Below are 15,000 nucleotides of genomic sequence, written 5' to 3'. Positions count from 1 at the left end.
AGCTTCCTCCCCCTCCCCCTGACCCGACCTCGTGTCAGCCTCAGGTCAACTAGGGTTGGGGCAGTGATGTTCTGTATTTTCTCGTGTTCCCTTTCTTTTGTAAGAGGTTGCTACTTAAGATAGCCTCCTCCCTGCCACTTTGTACTACTGAAGAGGATTGCAGGTAGCAATCGAAATATATAGTTCCGCTTACGCAACTCTTTCTTTCGTCCGACTGTGGTGTTAGTTGTGATATATATATGAATTATTACAAAGTAGGAGCAGGCCCACAGGAGATCTTTTGGTCCATAACTAGGTCGGATGCGAAAAAATATAATAATGATAAATCAATCAAATAATAAATCAAAATTATATTAACATAAATAATGATAAATGAAAAAATATATCAATAAATATATAAGTAAAGTTAAATAATAAACAAACAGGTAAATAGTAAATAATAACAAATTGCCAGATAACTGATAATACATGATAATCAAGCAAATAATAATAAACAGACAAATAATAACAAATAAACAAACAATATAATAAGTAGCAGGGATTACAGCATCTACTTTAAGTGTTTATCTAAACGAATCTTAAATCTTCGAACTGAACTACATTGCCTCTGCAGGAAGTTTATTCCATTTGTTTCTACCCACTTCCAAATCAAATCTATTTCATGACAATTTCAGACCATTATTTCTTGTCGGATTCTCATTTAGCGTGAAAATTTTGTCACTTTTGCTGTTCCCATTTCCCTTTAGAATCTTAAAGACCTGTATCAAGTCATCTCTGAGTCTACGCTTTTTTAGGGAAAGATTTATATGTTATAGTCGATTTTGTATGGTTTATTTTTTTATATTTGGAATCAGTTTTGTGGCTCGCCGTTGTACTTATTCCAATCTGTCAATGTCTTTAATAAGATTCGGTGACCATACGGAAAATAGCATATTCTAAACATGGACAAACTAATAATTTATATAGCTTGCTAATGATTACGCCATCAATCCTAGAGTCTTATTTGCTTTCTCTGAGGCTGAAATGTACTGCTTAGATGATTTGAGATCGTTACTGATAATTATAATTAGGCCGAGATCCTTTTCACTATCCACTTTGTTAAAGAATTTATAAATAACTTGTAATCGTACTTGCTGTTATTTTTACCTATGTGCATAACCTTGCATTTACTTGTGTTAAATTTCATTAGCCACCTTTCAGATCATTGCTGTAGCTTATCTAAATCTTCTTGAATATCCGATTGGTTTAAGTGATCATTTGCCATTCCGCACAGTATTGTATCATCAGCAAGTTTGGAGACAGATTTTTGTCCGTGGTCTATATAATTTATATATACTATGAATAGAAGTGGCCCGAGAACGGAACCCTCAGGAACGGAACCCTCATGAACGGAATCTTGAGGAACTCCACTCGTAATGTTTTTCCATCTATAAGTTTTGCCATTTGGAACAACTCTGTTTTCGATCGTTTAAATAATTACTTGTCCAACTTAATATGCTACCACTTAGTCCGTGTGAAGCTAATTTTGTAAGTAGTCTTTCGTGGGGGATAGTATCAAAAGTTTTTGCAGTCTAGATATATTAATTTTATATTGTTTCTTTTGTCATAATTCGAGATGACTGTGTTATAGAATTGGAGTAAGTAATGCATGAACAATTCAGTCTGAATCCATCCTGGCTATCATTTATCAAACAGTTACTTTCTAAATGATGTTCGATAGCATCTCTCATGATAGTTTTCATAATTTTTCCTACGATTAAAGTCAAGTTTATAAGCCTGTAGTTATTTGATTTCTTTTTGTCACCTTTTTTGAATATGGGAGTAACGTTAGCTAGCTTTCATTCTCTTGGGACACCTCCGGGTATGACGAATTTCTTGAAAATAATTTCTAATGGAACAACAATCTCATTTTTCATTTCCTTTAAGATTCTTGGATGCTAACCTTCAGGTCCTGGTGTTTTATTAACTTTGAGTTTTTCTGTACACCTTTTATTTTTTCTTTTGTTATATTTACCGCAGTAAGTTCACCCTAGACTTATCACAGGTTTCAGTTTGGAGCTCACTTTCAGGTGTTTCGTTTACGAATACTGAGCTAAAATGGTTGTAATATCACAGATTCCTTCATTTGAGCATTCAAGTTGACCATGAGGAGATAATAGTGAGCCAATGCGATTCCTAATAAAAAAAAAATATCTCTAATGTAACTATAGAATTCTTTGGGATTCTCTTCGAATTTATCAGCAATATTAATTTCGTATTGTCGTTTTCGTTTTTTATTATTTTTAAATCTCTCTGTATTATTACATAACTTTGATAGTCATTAGGTGCACCCAAACACTTGTATTTCTTATAAGCCTGTCTCGTTTTAGCAATACTTTTTCAGTTTCTTTGTCAAGCTATTTTGGAAGAGCCTGTTTTGGGGGGCGTCTGTCCTTAAACGGGATATAAGTATGAATAATCTACAGGTCTTTCATTTAATTTTCCCTCCAAATCTGTAAGCTGAAGGTTCTGAGGACCTATGAACTGACCTTTACTGAAATAGTTTGAATCTAAGTTGTGATCACTATTTGCAATAGTTTCACCAACTTCTATATCGGTTATCATAGCTTTTACGGTTAGTGATCAATAGATCGATTAAATTTCCATGTCTTGTGGGCTCTTTTACATGCTGAACTAAGTAATATCATTATATCCCATTGTGATATTTTGTCCTTCTTTGACATTACATGGTAATGTAATTTTGTCCTATACCGACATTATATGCTAGAATGATATTTTGTCCTACAATGACATATTACTCTACATTATTGCTTTGCCCAACTCTATTTTCCCCATTACACTCTATTTCCCCTTCCCTTTGAGTTTCTACGCCAAAAAGGAACTAGTTCATTAGAAATTCCCACAATGAGGTTTGTAAGAACATCTTATCCTCTACGAGTAACGTGGATTCCACCAGAAGCATAAAGGTCATGACACCTAAAAAAAGAAATATTCAAGTGGTATCCCAGTTGCGTGCACAAATGTGATATCCTCTCATTGATTTCTATGGCTCTTCTGTTCCAACCCGACCCAGCGTAGATCCTCGGAAGGATCCCACAGACTACGTCACTGCTCCCACGCTTCTTCATCTCCTTAAGGAGGACCTCGTAATTCAGACATTTATCTCAAAGACATTTAAACTTTTCCTCTCTGAAATTCCAGTCACCCCTTCATACAATCTCCTCTTTGCATCCATTCCCAGATACCGATTTCCCATAACAATTTTTAATCCCTCAAGACATCTACTTGATTCTCCTAATCTACACTTTACCGCCACCTCTACTCCTCCATTTCCTGCCACATATGACCCCAATATCTAAAGCTATCGAATTCCTCCAGCTTCTCTCATTTTAGACTTTCAACTCACTGCCACATCCTACCCTTATACACCTCATCGCCTTACTTTAACCCTCACTTACTTTTTTCTTCAATCGCATAGCTTACAAAACTCTGCCACTAACTCCCTTATTTCTTCCTCTGATCCTGCCACATAAGCAGTGTCGTCAAGAAATAACAACTGGCTCACCTGACACTTTTCTCAATTTTCTTTAACAATCTCTAGCTCCCTGCCCATCACCCTTGCCTTTACCTCACGCACCACCCCATCCATGTACACATTGAACAACCATGGCGACATGATATACCCCTGGCACAGTTCCGCCTTTATCTCAGACCACTCGCTCTCTCAATTTCCCCTTTTAACACAAGCCCACCTACTCTTGGAAAAACTCCTGACTGCCCTTAACAGCTTTCTCCCAATCCCAGATATCTGCAAATCCTCCCACAGTGCCTTCCCATCTACCCTGTCAGAAGCCTTTTCCAAATCGTAAAGGCCCATATATATATATATATATATATATATATTTACATATTTATATATATATATATATATATATATATATATATATATATATATATATATGTGTGTGTGTGTACATATATTTCAAACACTGGACTCAGAGTAACAGAATTCTGTTACTCTGAGTCCAGTGTTTGAAATTTTCCGACAACATGGCTCCTGGACTCCAGCTCTTTACGAATATATATATATATATATATATATATATATATATATATATATATATGTATATATATATATGTATATATATATATATATATATATACTGTATATATATATATGTGTATATATATATACATAAATAATATATATGTATATATATACATATATATATACATATACATACATACATACATATATGTATATATGTATATACATATATATATATATATATATATGTATATATATATATATGTGTGTGTGTGTGTGTGTGTGTGTGTGTGTGTGTGTGTGTGTGTGTGTGTGTGTGTGTGTGTGTGTGTGTGTGTGTGTGTGTGTGTGTGTGTATGCATATACATATACATATGCATATACATATGCATATGCATATACATACACATATACATATACATATACATATACATATACATATACATATACATATAAATATACATATACATATAATATGCATAAACATATACATATATATATATGTACATATATATATACATATATATATGTATATATATGTATATATACATATACATATACATATACATATACATATACATATACATATACATATACATATACATATACGTATACATATACATACACATATACATATACTTATGCACATACACATACACACACATGTACATGTATATGTATATGTACTTATACATATACATACACATGTACATATATATGTATATGTACTTATACATATTCAAATACATATACATAAACATGCATATATGCGTGTATGTGCGCACGCATGTGCGTATATGTGGGCGTATATGTATTCGTACATTCATGAATAGGTGAGTATATATATGGATGTATATGTATGTATAATAAATTTGAAGATAATTATGTTAATAGACCCTTGGCAAGGAAGAAACACGGGCCGCACGGCAGAGTAGTTATAGCCGTTTCAACACTTGAGAATTAATTCTGAATAACAAATGTATACATGCATACGTATTCGCATGTGGATATATGTAGATAAACTGGTATGCATGCATTTAATTTTGTACATAAGAATATAAAGAGGATATGTTTGTAGCATTCAAGTATGATAATAGTCAAGTGGTATGGGAGGAACATGGCAAGCCCCGGATGTGGAGTTCCTGTTCCAGGGACAGCTGCGGGCAATATTACAAAGGATTACAAAGGATTACAAAGGCGGAGCATGCCGACAGGAGACCTTTTGATCCATATCTAGGTCGGATGCCAAAAAAAAAAAAAAAAAAAATCATATTAGTAATAAAATAATAAATAAAAACTATAATAATGTAAAATACATAAATAAATGCATAGGTATAGTTAAAATGATAAACAAACAGGTAATTAGTCAATAATAAATTAACATATAACTAATAATAAATTAAAATCAGACAGACAAATGATAAAACAAAAACAAATAATATAAGATAAATTATAATTATATAAGTAACTTGTATTCATTGTATCCCATGGCATTCCCTGAGGACGGTACTAAGACTAAGGTCGAAATGTCGGCCCATAAACCACACTCATCGAGCCTGGTGTTTATGTTTTTCTATGATACATATACATATACATATACATATGCTAATAAGAACACGGGTACGTGTGTTCACTTATGCAAAGTAGACCACTTGGAAAAAGAAACTAACGAAGCAGAGCGCTTTCGTATATTACATCTTTTTTACATATACATATACATATACATATGCATATGCATATACATATACATATACATATACATATACATACACATATACATATACACATATATCTCAATCCTTCTATCAATTAATTAGCCCTTTGTCGTCCACTGTTGAACTAAGGCCTCTCCTAAGCACTTCCATGTGTCGCACGATGGGCCAACCTCTGCCACGTCAATCATGGACATTTATTTTAATTCGTCGTTTCGTCTTTGCATTTTTCCTGGTCTTCCTCTTTGTCGTCCCTTAGTCACGGTATCCATTTAGTATTCTAAGCATCATTTCATGTCCTTGCTGGCTATGGTTCCTGTTCATTTCTCTCCTTTATCACATTTACGAAATATTCTACTGCAGTCTTCATTATCACCCAACTTTTCCTCTTCTTATCTTTTAGCGTTATCCCTAGCAATGATCTTTCCATTTCCGTTTCTATACTCCTAAGTTTTGTCTGTCACCCTCTTCAAGTCTGAAGTCTCGCAGTAGTAGATCATAACTGAGACTTGTAGGTAGAGCCTCTCATGATATTTATATATATATATATATATATATATATATATATATATATATATATATATATATATATATATATATATATATATATATATATATATATATATATATTCTTATGGTTATTTTCAAGCTTTCTAGCAAGAACTCGGCCATTTCGGGGGTGGGCATAAACTAGATTACCAAAGTAACGTTGAGAATTAAATTAATTACTTTGGTAATCTGGTTTATGACCACCCCCTAAGTGGCCGAGTCCTTTTTAGAAAGCTTCAAAATACCCACAAGAATATTAACAACCTCCTCAATGGTGTCGATTTCAACAACACCTGTTTACAAGAGAATCTGCTCCCTCAATATAGATATATATAGAGATATATATATATATATATATATATATATATATATATATATATACACAATACCCACAAGATGATTAACAACCTCCTCAGTGCTGTCGATTTCAACAACACCTGTTTACAAGAGAATCTGCTACCTTAGTATTCATATATATATATATATATATATATATATATATATATATATATATATATATATATATATATACCAAATATTTTCTAACCAATTTAGAAATGCCTTTTGTATCTAACTTTCATGATCCAATAACTAGTTTTAGCAGCGATCTAAATAAGTATATTTTTCATCTTCGAGATTCACATAATCGACTATAATTGGCTTAGTTTAAGCTTTTGAGGTGAACTTTGCTTTCGTTTCACTCTTGTTCATCGTCAAATCTACTTTTGAGACTTTCGTTATTCACATCAATCAACATATTAAGCAAGTTTTATGGTGTTTCTAAAAAAAAAGTCCTCTGCCAATCTAAAGTGATCAAGATGTTCCCTATCAATATTCAAACCTTTTTTTATAAATATGTAAATCCAAAAGTGGAGCGAACGTATTAAAAAAACAATTTTTTTTTTTTTTTTTTTTTTATCTTATCACCAAGAACCAGTGTTTCTGTCCTCCGGGGACAATGTCGAGTCGACTTGGTGCAGCGCTCATGACAACGGAAGAGATTAATGAGGGTAGCAGAGAAGAGGGATATTAGGAATTATCATTATTATTATAACTTATTTGCTTATCTGCTTATTTATCTATATATCACTTTATTTATTCACATATTTATTTATTCAACTATTATCTATTTATGTATATTTTTTGAGTGGAGAAAAGTGTCCAGTTATAAATGAATACTAAGTAACTCTGGCCTGTGGGAATGTCACTGGAGTCTTTGCAATATTGATTACAAAATATTCATGCAGTCAATACTCTTATGCGAGACTAGCTTAACCGTCTGACTTTGCGAGTCGAATTCCCATCTCCTATTCAAACCGTCTGGTGGCAGTCAAAAATAACAATCTCTCGTAAGTGTGGTATAATTCAGAAATGTTATTCTACTTGGTATGTACGTTCAACTATATATATATATATATATATATATATATATATATATATATATACACACATATCAAGGACCAAGGACCATTATTCAAAATATCACAATAGAAATATTGACAGAGACACCTTAGTTATGTATTTAAACCTTTCTCTCTCTCTATCATTTGTACTTTCCTTATAGACGTAAGTAATAACTCTTGTTATATATCTTTTGTTCTACCTGTTTATTTGTATTTGTATTTTTGTAATTTATTTTGTAACTTATATGTACCAACATTTGTATTCATTATTGCAGAAATTATGTCAATCCTGATGATGTCTCTTTGAAGACGAAAGCTCGAGAATATTAAATGGAAAACTTTGGAGAACTTGTATCAGCTCACCCTACAACTGGAAAAAAGTTGATAAGACAAATAGAAAACATTAAGAAAAAGTTTAACAATTGTCAGAATGCTGTCGTATTTAATTCTACATGCATATATATATATATGTGTGTGTGTGTGTGTGTGTGTGTGTGTGTGTGTGTGTGTGTGTGTGTGTGTGTGTGTGTGTGTGTGTGTGTGTGTGTGTGTGTGTGTGTGTGTATACATATTCAGTGTGCTCTGTTAAACCCCATTTTAAATTACATAAATCCAAGAGAAAACAATGTAATCCTATGATAGCGTTTCAACTCACTCAAAACAATCTTTGCACGACAGACGAACAAAAAAGAAAATCTTGAGACAAAAATAAAGTTTATTTTCAATTCCCAGAAGTGAGAATGAGTATATGAGAGAAATTTATATCTTGGGAACTTTAGGCTTTCACCAATGACGTAAAACAACTTAAGGAGAAAATAAATATCAAAGAGTTTACTCCTGTGGCTTCTGGGTGACAAGTAAGGGGAAGATCAAAGGAGATGAAGATAAATATGGAGAGAAGAAAACTAGTAAGAAGGAATGATGAGATAGAATTGGAAAAAAGAAGAGAAAGGCAAAAAAGTTGAGAAAACAAGAAGATTGATAGCTCAATTAGAAAGAAGGAAGGAATACAAATGGTATTGGAGATGGAAAGGCTCAAGAGAGAAACATAGGAGAGAGCATGAGAGAAGCGCAAAATCCTGAAAGTCAAGAAAAAGAAGGACGGAAAGAAGGGCAACAGGGACGGCTAACGAACAGGAAGTAAAAATCAGGAAACATGAAAAATAAGGAATAAGAAGTTAGGCGGGGGGGAGGTGGAGGAGGTGGAGGAGGGAAGGGAGGACAAGGAGGAGCAGGAGGAGAAGGGGGAGAAAAAGGAAGGGGAGGAAGATGAGGAGGAAGAGGAACAGCAGCAGCAGAAAGAACAGCGACAGCAGTAGAAAAAACAACGGCAGTAGCAGCAGCAGTAGAAGAAGGGAAGGAGGAGTAGAAGAAGAGGCGCAACATAAGAGGAGAAGAAGAAAAAGGAAGAAAGGAATGGGGATGAGAAAGAGGAAGATGGGGAGAAGGAGGTGGAGGGAGAGACAGAAAAGGAGGAGATGGAAGTGGAGATGGAGATGTAGGTGGAGCAGAAGAGGAGGAAGGAGAACGAGTAATGGAGGAGGGGCAAGAGGAGGAGGAGGAAGAGGAACAACACCAGAAAAAGAAGAGGGAACAGTAGCATCACCAGCAGTAACAACAAAAGAGAGTAAGAGAGGTGGTAGAAGAGAAGAATCGGGAGAGAGAGAGAGAGAGAGAGAGAGAGAGAGAGAGAGAGAGAGAGAGAGAGAGAGAGAGAGAGAGAGAGAGAGAGAGAGAGAGAGAGAGAGAGAGAGAGAGAGAGAGAGGAGAGAGAGAGAGAGAAAGAGAGAGAGAGAGAGAGAGAAGGAGAGAGAGAGAGAGAGAGAGAGAGAGAGAGAGAGAGAGAGAGAGAGAGAGAGAGAAAGAGAGAGAGAGAGAAAGATGAGAGAGAGAGAGAGAGAGAGAGAGAGAGAGAGAGGAGAGAGGAGGAGAGGAGAGAGAGAGAGAGTGAGAGAGAGATAGAGAGAGAGAGAGAGAGAGAGAGAGAGAGAGAGAGAGAGAGAGAGAGAGAGAGAGAGGAGAAAAAGTAAGAATATATTATGGACAATGTACGAGTACCACAATTGAATTTACATATTTATATAGCCAAGGACGACAACAGCATACCAGAAATATAAGCATATACATCGTAGTATCAAGGATGACAACAGATTATCAAGATGAAATTACATACAGTAATACACATGTCACAATGTCGTTCAGTGATCTGTTATCAAAACAAATATAATCAGTATCCACTTAAGTGTGGAAAACGTATGAGAAATGCATCTAAGTGGTCATCAACGAGCAATTATCTAAATATATCCATAACACACTGCCTGTGGAGAATGAGATCAGCCACTGTGAGGCATTCAAAGCAGTAATAGTGAAGATTTGGGAGTCACGGTTTATATGAAGAGCACTCGCATTGTGGCATACAAGCATCTCCTATATCGTTCATCTGCCAAACCAATCCACAAGACAGGCAGGTATCACATTATGCCTCCTTTGTAAGAGTCCAGTTCTACTATACTTGAGGGGAGGAGAAGCAAAGTGATCATAATGTTCGATAGTCACACTCGAAGGCCTTTCCGCATTCCTGCGGCTGAGGGTAGACAAGTGAGCAGCTGCATATACGCTGGTAGTAGCAGAGGAAGCTAGGTGAGGCGTCAGCAGTAGGGCTGCCCACAGGCGGTCTTGGCGAGGGAGTATAATGTGTCTTTCATTCCTACAAAAGAGGGAATCCACAAGAAATGTATATTGAGGGAGCGGTCAAGGCCTGTGGCTAATTGATGTAGGGTATAGTTTACTAAGTTGCGAGCTTCAGGTTTTGAGGACGACAGGGCACAAAGAACGGATTGAGCGTCATTGATAATCATAATGAAACCATTGCTCCCTGTACGGAACAGCAGATTAACACCATCCAAGAGTCCGTGCAGGTCACAGGATGTTAAGCTGAGCAAGCTTGCCAGATGGCGTCTTGCCCAGCCCCCCGTGGGCAATTTCATACTGAGTGAGTAGACAGTACATCCAGCAATCCCATCCGTCTGCAGTAGACCATCGGAGTGGATCGTGTTGGTGGCAGGGAAGGAAGAAGTCATTTTAGCGATGGTTTCCAGAGTTCTTTGTTTTTACGGTAGGGGCAGGTCTCTCTTGAAGATTGGTGTACAGGTAACAGCTGGCAGTGGAATTCTCCATGGAGCGGATCATGAATGAAGTCAAGGGCGAGGTGCATTAGGATTGGAGGATGTTGTGAGGACATTCGAGTAGTAATGAAGTCTGTTTCATTAGCATATATCTGTTTTGCTATAGGAGGAAGACGGAACCTTTGCTACATGTTGACAATTCTTGTGGGGATTGGACAGCCTAGGATGAGTCGCAGAGCTTTATTCTGAAAAAAATCATGAAGATCCAGCGCTTATCCAATGAGTTGGCATAGAGAAAGTTGAAAGTGGTTGATAACACAATGGATATACATATTGACACTGGGATAGGGACTTCGGGAGCTTTGTTGGTGAATCATTGAAGATATGATTGGCGCTGTTGTCACCGAGCCAATGGGTCTTGACTAGGGGATGTACACACCGTCGCACTGGGATCAAGAGGCTAAGAAGAACAGACATGCAGGGTGGTGTAACGCTGGTAACCACTAGGAAATCAAGAAGTGTACGAGGGTTGCGAAGGGAGAAGATAGTAATATTTTCTATCGAAATGATGAGGCCACACGAGGAAGGGTGTAAGTGAAAAGAGTGGAGAAAGCGATGAGGATCTTCAGGAGAGTTCGAGTGTAAGTAGATATCATCCGTATAACATGTAACTGCTGTACCATAAGCGTCAGAGGGGAAGGAGAGGATGCGGTGCATAAGAATATTGCATAACAATGGGATGAGGACTCCTTACTGTAAAGTGCCAGAAAAAAAGAAAAATCATGTGGTGTTTATAGCCTCTTTGAAAAGTACATGGGGTAATCTATTATTCAGGTAACTTCAAAGCCATATCAAAATATTTCTCTTAACCGCAGTCTACAAGCTGGTCAAGGATTATGTCCCTTTTTGCAATATCAAAAACACCTTTAAGATATAGAAAGGCCACAATAATGCTGGGGGAAAGGCGGGTGTACAGGGAGACAGTGTTGCGTGCTGTGTTGTGAAAAAAAAAAAAAAAAAAAAAAAAAAAAGAAAAAAAAAAAAAGGTCTGGCGAAGAGTCTGTCCCCAAGTTGTGGAACATAAGACGGATGAGGAGAATGCGCTCCAGCACTTTACTGAAACAAGACATGACGAAAATTGGTGAATTTGTCGGTGCCTGATTGACGAATGTGTATTATCATGCTACCTGATCAGGCTTTCTGTATATACCAATGTCGGAGTCAAAGATAGCAAAACTGGAGGAGGGGGTCACCTGGTGCCTTACGGAAAAGGCGGAAGACTAAGCATATAATGCCATCCTCACCCGGAACTATTGTTTTATTGCTTAGAAGAGCACGACTCAATTCGACCTTGGTCATAAGTACATCGTCCTCATCATCAGTACCTAGTAAAGCCACAGACGACGAAGAGAATGATGAGTTGACTGGGTAGAAAGTGCTTCCCATGTGTGTGCTGGAAAATTACAGACACTGGATTGTTGAGACCTGGCATCAACGAGATCCTGTGCATACTGGGCCAGACTGTAGTGAAGAGCACTAAGGGGCCTTCTTTTGTGCCACTTTGTTAATGAGGTTCTATATGGATCCCACACTCATTTGATGATGAATGCCGTTGGTGAACTTATGTCAGTCGTCAATGTAAGCACACTATCTTAGGGCAACTAAGGAAGCATTTGATTCCTGATATAAATCCATAAATATCAGGGTTAGGAGACCTCTGATAGGCAAGACCGTCTGCCTCTACCTGTCTTTCTGCGGCTCTGGTATATTTATTGAGAACCAAGAAGGTGCTCTCGTTTAGTAATTGATGTTCGACCTGCGCATATAGCGATAAAAAGAAGTCATGTAATTAGCTGACAAGAGAGGTGTAAAACTTTTCAGGAGGCCCATTATTAAAGTAGGGAAGGTGGTTATGAAGGAGACGTAGTTAGGACTACTTCAGAGTGATACAGATGCACATGCAATAGTAATTGAGGAAGGGGCTATCAGTATTGAACATAACAGGCTGAGAACAAGGTAGCCTGAGAAGGAGACTGGTATGGATGAACACCTGACATTGGTCAGAACTAGTCCAGACATTACGATATGATCAAGGTTACCTACCCGTGAGTGTGTAGCACCACCCATTTCCCAACGAGTAAGGTGATTGAGGCGAATAAACTCGATTAGTTGCTGTCCCATTACTATTTGCTGTGATAGAGAGATCACCTATGACAGGGGGTAGGGCATTCAGTTTTTCAAGAGCAGAGTAAACATTACATTACAAAGTCGTTGCGTCCCACCACCTAACGGTACTTCAACACGCTGGTATGTTGTGTCATTACCGGAAGTATGTGGCAGGCGATGTTCGACTATTAACTTTATGTAATTGATTACCCTATTTCTGATATGGTGAACGTAGGAAATATAGCCCCCCACCCTGAAGATGTCCAACAAAAGCTTCCTGAATAAATATAATATTCGGATGATAACGATTGATGCAAGCCTTGAGAGCAGCAATCTCCGCAAAAGTTATACCACATGTTTTCCAGATGATGTGAAGTTGTGCATAGCTGTCGAACATAACTTCTCCCCTTCTGGTGGCCAGCCGAGCTGGTGGGGCGGGGTAGGCTAGAAGAGGGCAGGGTGAGAGACAATCCATGGGAGGGGGTAGTGACTGATGCAATGGTAATCTGTTGGGTTCTCAATTGAGTCATTTGAGTGTAGAATTATAATTAGATAACTAGACTGTCATGTTGTTCCAAGACACAAGGGTATCGAATCGAGCCTCAGTACTATCTAATCAAGTCTTAATATTCCCGAAATGGGATGTAATGAAAGCAAACCGTGAGGTAAGGGGCTCTACAGTATCCCAAATTGTAGAAACCTGAGAGGAAGCATCAGCGGTGGATGTTGTTGGTGGTGGCGATGCTATTGCGCTCTGGTTTGTGGCTGGACGTGAGCGTTTGCCACAGCTAAGTATGTGACACTGTGGGCACTGCTATGTCTTCGTGTTGGCGGATGATGGTGAAACTGGCGATGATACCAGAGCAGAATCAACCACTGTGAGCGGTGAAGGTACGAACAAGAATCATGTTCACCGGCTCGACGGTGAAGTGGTATCGTTCTCGACCGCTAATTAAGCGACCCTCGAGTCCCACGCAGATCCGAATATTTGAGCATCGCTACACTACGAGCCGGCACTTCAACTCTGATGAGCAAGGAGTTTTGTGTTTTGCATGTGATTCACCATGGTCTTGGATCACGTGTTGGACTCGTGATCGACAGCTATTTCCCTCCCGGAAAAGAGCTCAGAGTTCATATATGACCGATGTATGGGTAATGCTGTGACCTTACACGCACACACACACCCAACTCACCGCCCACGAGAATTAGAATAACAACTCGCAGCGCAGCGATACTGAAATAATTTCAGCCCTAGCAGAGATTCGATCCCGGACCGCCGTAGTAGCGGCCGAGAACTCTAACCACTGCGCCACGAAGTGTGTGTGTGTGTGTGTGTGTGTGTGTGTGTGTGTGTGTGTGTGTGTGTGTGTGTGTGTGTGTGTGTGTGTGTGTGTGTGTGTTTATGTGTGTGTTTGTGTGTGTGTGTGTAAGGTCACAGCATTACCTGTAGATCGAGTTTTATATGAATACTGAGCTCTAACCCAGGAGGGATAGCTATCAGTCGTGAGTCCAACGCATTATCCAAGACCGTGGTGATACAAATCAAGGTAATCCAAAACCAGGCACACTTTCCAGTGGCAGAGCAGTTGCGTGATATGTGGCCAATGCCCCGGCATCTATAACATCATGGTTTTCCATCAGTCATTCTGCGTAGTTCACATGAAGGGAGACAAGGGAGATGTAGCGATGGGAGCTGCAGAATGAAGAAGGGTTTGTGAGTTCTTATCATTTATTTGATTAGGTCAGATACTGATTTTAGAAGAGTCCCGAAACCGTATAAATATTGCGTGGGAGGCCACAATTTTTCATAATTACCCCTAATTTCATTGGGTTGGATCAGGCCAGTAATTCAGCGTTTGGTCACTATGATCAGGCAGGTGTGGATTACGATTTGGCTTCATGTCGCGCTTCCTTTCTTAGTGAGCGCCACGGAGTCTATACAGAAGAAAGTTATGCACAGTATACACTCCTAGCAGTTCCTTGAATAATGTTGGGGC

The sequence above is a fragment of the Oratosquilla oratoria genome, chromosome 2 (assembly GCF_046742065.1).
Source record: "Oratosquilla oratoria isolate Oo_2021 chromosome 2, ASM4674206v1, whole genome shotgun sequence".
NCBI lineage: Eukaryota > Metazoa > Arthropoda > Malacostraca > Stomatopoda > Squillidae > Oratosquilla > Oratosquilla oratoria.
Note: the sequence above shows the minus strand (reverse complement) of the source record.